Source organism: Strongylocentrotus purpuratus, unplaced genomic scaffold, assembly GCF_000002235.5.
Source record: "Strongylocentrotus purpuratus isolate Spur 01 unplaced genomic scaffold, Spur_5.0 spur5_scaffold_2, whole genome shotgun sequence".
NCBI classification, from domain to species: domain Eukaryota; kingdom Metazoa; phylum Echinodermata; class Echinoidea; order Camarodonta; family Strongylocentrotidae; genus Strongylocentrotus; species Strongylocentrotus purpuratus.
Window position 1 is genome coordinate 31373403 of NW_022145605.1, and position 6703 is coordinate 31380105.

Here is a 6703-nt window from a genome sequence, read left to right on the forward strand (position 1 = left end):
CCCTTGCATAGTAACAATGATAACGCTCACAAATTATTTTTTACCTCTTCCCAGAACTCAACCTTCTCTTTAACCCAAGGAATGAGAGTTAAGTGAATGAACTATACCATGACACCATTGTAACAGAACAAAACATTACAAATTATTTTACTACTATGTCACAACCCATCTCTTATTAGTAAAATGCCCTTCTCGAATTGAGATATGCTACTTTGATTCTGATAACGAAGCTAATATCAGAAATGAGATACGTTAGGTCTTTCACCGAAAATTGTACTTACTACTGAAGCCATGTTAGAAGGTTCGTTGACTCGAATGCTATGAATCTCGTGAAGTATCGAAGAATGATGAGTGAATGATGAAACAAATCATTTAACCTCCTTTTATAGGATCTAAAAAAAAAAATCTGTGATGAGGGCGGGTCAATTCATGCAAATTCAGACAAACTTTTATATGAAAACAATTTACCTTTGGTTAATTAAACTGTAATCTTCTATTTCATTATTAACTAATTTTAAACTGTCATTTTGTATTTCATTAATAAACAGCTAAACTGTCATTTCACAATTCAAACCACCGATTAATCATGAAGCAATGACAGCTGAAGGATATACAAAATAATGACCATATCCAGCTCTTGAAAATCATAATGAATAATTAAGGATGTTCTACAAACACAAGAATCCCTAGATTGGCACCGTAATTGCCGCTTCACCGATTTCGTCAACACCGTTATATTATAACATTGTCTGATCAGTTATACGTAATTGCTACCATTGAAGGTGAGGTGAAATAGAGTACATGTAATTAATTGTTGTACATAGCAACCAACGTTTCTGTAAGGAGAAAATATAAAACTAAATGAAACATATGATGATATTGATAATAAAATAAATGAAAATAAAAAATAATATTATGATAATTATAATTAAAATAATGATATCGATAAAATAAAATCAACAAAATTACTAAAATGATAAAAATAATAATATCAGTAATAATAATGATAATTATAATAATGATTATGAAGATAATATGTGGTGTCATTGGGGGGGGGGGGGTGGACAGTCGGTCGTACTACGTTGATGAAATACAATCGGGACAAAAGTCCAGCAGGGGAATTAAGAGTGAAATTTTGTGATGATTTCAATGACAGTTTAAAGTATACAAATAAGTTGTTTGTTTAATGGTATTAATTAAGAATAAAAATACTATCTCTTTTTGAAGCATTTATCATCATGAATTGGTTATTGTAAAATAATACATAATATAATAACAAGAACATTTGGGGTTTGGGGGTTTAATGTGAAACGTGTAAGTCTGTACCCTCAGCTGTAACTAAGAAAATAAGTTGGATTAAAAAAAAATGAATTTCGAAATAATTATGAAAAAAAGAAATAAAGATTGAAGTATGTTAAGGTTAAATCAGCTTGTTCATGATTTTGATATAATAAACTGTGAATATATATGTTATTATCTTTGACTTTAATAACAGCAGCAACGGTTCTGCCTTCCATAATTACATTTGTATTGCCAACCAATGATCCCTTTGACATCTTGGTAGTATTTTCACTCTACAGGTGTTTATAACATCTACCGTGCCAAAACAAATGACAACTAACCAGTTTGGTGATTATCCAAGCTTGTTTATTATCAACATCGTCCGCCATATCTCGATTGACTGTCACGTGTAATTAGATCTATTTACGATAAACTACACTTCAGTCATTCAATATAGAGTCTTGTGCATGGGATTTTACCTTTTAATCATCCAAATTCATTCTGTCTAGTGCGTGTGCCAAGATTTGTTCAAATTCGTCGGTAATTGTCGAAAGGTGAACTCAGGCATTCGAGTTCGCGTATTGGCAGTCCATTTCATATAAAATATTTAAAATTTATTTAATTTAAATTACTTTGGGTATTGTTTTTTTAGGCCCCTGGTGTTGTTTTTTCAATTCCCTGAAAATTTGATTTATTCCGTTCTCCTGTAGATATCAGACGCACTTTAAACATGGTAGGCTAAATGAAGACCTTATAAATATATTTTGTGTTTCCCTGTTTCCTCCATTCTCACAGCCACATTGGATCAGATGTAACTTTTGTCTGCTTTCTTTTAAAATAACTTGCTATTAAGGTTGGATTGAATTTCTCTATAGGCCCTACACATATGTTTTACCCTTTTTTTTTTTTTACATTTCACATTCTTTCTTTATAAAAAAAAACGAGTACCCATGTCCTCTGCCAAATTTAAAAACTATTACGTATAGAGGATCCTACATTGCAGTGATTTAACGACGTGACCTTAAAATTGGTAAGCAGTTGCCGTGCCACCCAGGCCAAAAGGACGTCAATTAATTTCGGAATATCTTTTATCAGTCATTGTACACGGTCATAAAAGCATAGAATTATTATTACTGTTCATCCTTCAACTGTCATTTCTACCTAACGCAGAATGAAGAATAAATGGCCTAAAAAAAGAAGAAGGAAGTTGCAGTTTAACTGTTCATTAATAAAATACAAAATAACAGTTTGATTATTCACTAATGAAATACGAAATGATAATTTAATTATTCAATTATAAGTTGTTTTTTTAATGGAAGAAATAGATTTGACTTTGCATAAATTGACCCGCCCCCCAAAAAAAATCTCAGTATGATTGTTTTAATATCCTATAAAAGGAGACGAAATGATTTGTTTCATCATTCACTCATCAACCATCAATACTTCACTAGATTCAAAGCATTCGACTCAACGAACTTTCTAAAAATGGCTTCAGTAGTAAGTATAATTTTCTTTCGTTACACATGTCACACATCTCCTATATTAGTTTAAGGACTGTGACAAACATTTTAAAACCAATGCATCTAAAATATGCTTGCGATTTGGAGGTTTGAGATTTGATGGCAAATTTCTTTCGGCAAAATGTTATCTACTACCTTTTTTTAATTGTCATGCTTATTTGCTGGATTGGCTGTTGTTTATGTTTTTGACAACGGTGTCACAGCATATTGGTTCGCTTATTCAACACTGAATCCTAGAGTTGAGGGTACGAATCCAAGTCAGCATTAACGTTCGTTGGCAAGATATTAAACTACATTTGCCACTCTCCACCCAGGTGTAAATGAGTATCTGGCAATTGCTTGGGAAATTTAATTGCAGGGCTCTCATGAATTACATCATTATTGCTGTAAACTAATTTGTTTATATTATTGGAAAATTGTACGACATGTCTTGATGTTTTCCAATTTCCCTCTTTGTACAAGTAAAATGTTAATGTAAGTTTAATTTATATACTCTATGAATTTCATTAAGATTTGTTGTTTCCATTTTGTTTTTGCTGCGACTTGGAATACTCAATGAACATGTTGCAGGCAAATTATGTTAATGCCTATTATTTTGGTTTCTTTTTTATATAGGTAAAAACTCTGTCCCTTTGCTTGTGCCTCTTTGCATTTGTTACACTGGAAATCAAAGGTAAGAATACATTTTCATAATTTTCTCTTTTTGTTAAAGTCTGGAACAGAGATGCAAAGTAAAGTCACTTTAATCTTTTTCGAGTATACCGTCATGCGATAAAAATAATTATGATATATATTTTAGATAGAAATAATGCATATCAATAATGAATATTGCTTTGAAGATGAGATGAAGGAAATATTTATTCATGATTATCATTTCACCATGACCAAAAATATGTAAATATAGGAATATATACATGCATTTTTTATATTGTTTACAAGTTAATGTTAGTATGTAGCATGTGTTCAACTTTAGCTTATTTATTCCATGTTTTAGGGGGAACTTCTTCATGTTATGAATTCCCATGAATATAACATGATTTCATAAGCGTTAACTTGGCACTTTTAACTAATGTTAATGATATCGTTTGTTTAAATTTCATTTGTAAGGAGATTCGAATATCTTCATGAATCAAAGGATAATAACGGAAATACCATATACTTGGGACTTGGCATGTAATTCGAATTAAATACCCCGTCGTTTTACGCAGAGCTTTCATTACATTGTTAATTCAAATGAGGTAGTATTGAAGTACAGATTCTTTTTAGAATTTTGTTACTCTTGTTTTAAAAAAACCTCATTGCTTTCTCTAAAATTTCGTTTCTTTCAACTATTTACAGCCCAAACCATCGATCGCACTTCGGAGTTTCAAGCCCTCTGTGAGAGATATAGAACAGTGATGAACGACTGTGAAGAAAGACTTCCCGGGCTAGTGACTGCTGATGAGCAGGCTTTGCTGAATTCAGCCGATAATAATCAGGTGTGTTTGGAAGAGGAAGGTGAAACGGACTTTGCCGATGCTTGTGAGATCTTGGAGAGCGTTTGCATCCGAGTTGTCTCGTGTCCCGCTTCAGGTAAGGAACATCGCCGAAGTATCCAATCTCTTGCTTTTTGGGAGGGATGTATTTTTTTAAACTAGACACTCCGAGTTTTCCGATAATGAAATTCATATTTAACTTCAGAAGAACCTTCTAAAATAAACAAGTTGTATATACTAAAAGGATTCAATAACACCCATTGAGAAAGACATTACCCCTTTGCCTTCCTCCTCTTTCTAATTATTTGCGATTATGAAAAACGAACATTGTGTTATTAGGCGTGGTTAAAGTAGAGTCAGATTGTAAGACTAATGCAATTTGTTTTTTAAATATAAATATTTGAGGAAATTCAGGTCAAAAGTTGGTTTGTGTATACATATAGTAACGAATTCTGTATTAAATAAATAAAATGGATTCAAGACAACATTTTAAAACACGCTCAGGGCAATTTCATGTCCAGCAGATAAAGTTCCTTCGGTTATATTTTTTTCTCAGATTGATCCAACATTACCTCCAGCGACAGTTGTTGTTCTTGGATTTATTTCGGGTTCAGGGTTGCAATTAATTTTTAGGTTCGGTACAGAGTAAGGATATAAAGGGGTATTCTTTTTCAGGGTGGAATTTGGCTTTCGTCTAGTGTGGAAAATCGACTTAGGAGCAATTATAATCGGAGTATTTGTCGTAGGTATTTTTCCTCGTGGTTACATTGACGATAATATGTGATCCTCTAACACGTAACACCTTGCACTATTCGCATAAGATTAGGGGGAAACCCCGGAGTAGTGGTCCACCTGCACACCCCCAATCAGTTATACCGGGAGGAGAGACCCGATGGTTACAGTGATTCAGTTTGCCTTTCGCACAGGGGACGCCAACTACTTAATTGTATTATTAATAATAATGATAACATGTATTCTAGCAGTAATTTGGGGGTTGCAAATGAGCTGTTGAACATCTTTAAGGAAATAATTTATATGTTTTCTCTTCCCATACAGCTCGTTTTAGGCGTTCTTCCTCCGTCTCTGCTTCTGCTGAATCATCTGTTGAGTCTAGTGAAACAGACTAAGAAGTTCATCGGCATGGCGTGTCAAATGTCGTTACTCAGATTATTGCCTTCGAAGGAGATCAGAGATCATCTTCTGTCACCTGCTAGTTGTCATCGCCACGCAATATCAATAGTTGAACTTCAGAATTCCTCAGAAATTAAGATATAACAGAGCTATTCTACGTATGCATTCATGAATTAGCCTTAGAGTATGAAATATAAACCTGTTAAGAGATCACATTTCATACTCGTTTAATATGAAAAGCTTAGATTCGAACAATACCTAATCAAGATGTTGGCATTCCTTGCGGCGTGAAGTGTGTACTAGAGCTAATTTATAAACATTTATATCGTAATATGAACTTATTTTTTTAAAATTGTTTTTACTCGTTTTAAATAGATATTGAATCAAAGAAAAATTCTTTGTAGCTGCATCGTGTATTCTATTAAGTTTAATTACTGTCGACTTGATGTTTTAAATTATTTCAAAATATTTATCCAAAACAAATATTGTCTAAAGGAAAATATCTTAAATCGTGTATTTGAATCAAGTCTTCGATCTTTTGTCTATACTTCCAACTCGACTTATTTATATTGTTAGATGTATTTTTAACTTCAAAGAAGTCATGTTTTCATGTTTTATGACTATGACCTGTGTCTGCTGAAATAAACTATTTACTTCAATCAAAGATCATTAACTTTCTTCTTTATCTATTCGACGGTTTCAAATGTAGAGAAGTCTTTAGTTCTTATACATCCTACTTCAAGCAGTAGATCTATCATGAAAAAGGACATCAATATAAGTTTTAGATGAGAGAGATAGAAATTGAAAGAACTTTGAGAACGTGACAACATCATTCATGGAGGATAAAGAGCGAAGGACAGAAAGAAAGGAAGGAAGAAATAAATAAATAAAGAAAGAAAGAAAGAAAGAAAGAAAGGGAAGGGTGTCAAGAGGAGAAGATCCTTACAGAGAGAAAGAGAGACCAAGAGGAAGAGAGTTCAACTGAGAACAATAGTATATTAGAGAGAGAGAGAGAGGGGGGGGAGATAGAGAAAAAGAGAAAGAGAGAGAGACACACACAGAGAGTAAATAGAGAGAGGGAGAGAGTAATTCTCGCTGTACACTGGGCCTCTTTTCGGCTGCTACGCGTGATCTGTTCTGGGCCCCTTTTCACAAAAGTTGTCATCAGTGACAAATGACAGTTTTTGTTAGAAGCTACTGAATTCCTTGCTTCTGATTGGTTATAAGCAGATTTGTTACTGATTTGGGTCATTTGTCATTGAAAACAGGCTTTGTGAAACGGGTCCCTGATTAAGC

The 6703-nt window shown here is 33.2% G+C and overlaps 1 long non-coding RNA gene across 1 annotated transcript; it reads left to right on the top strand.

Moving 5' to 3' along the window:
- The first annotated feature begins 2728 nt into the window (after positions 1-2728).
- LOC115926551 lies at positions 2729-4188 on the top strand. The gene is made up of 3 exons (XR_004065080.1): positions 2729-2778; positions 3417-3474; positions 4140-4188. It is a non-coding gene; the product is annotated as an uncharacterized LOC115926551 (long non-coding RNA).
- The last annotated feature ends 2515 nt before the right edge of the window (positions 4189-6703 follow it).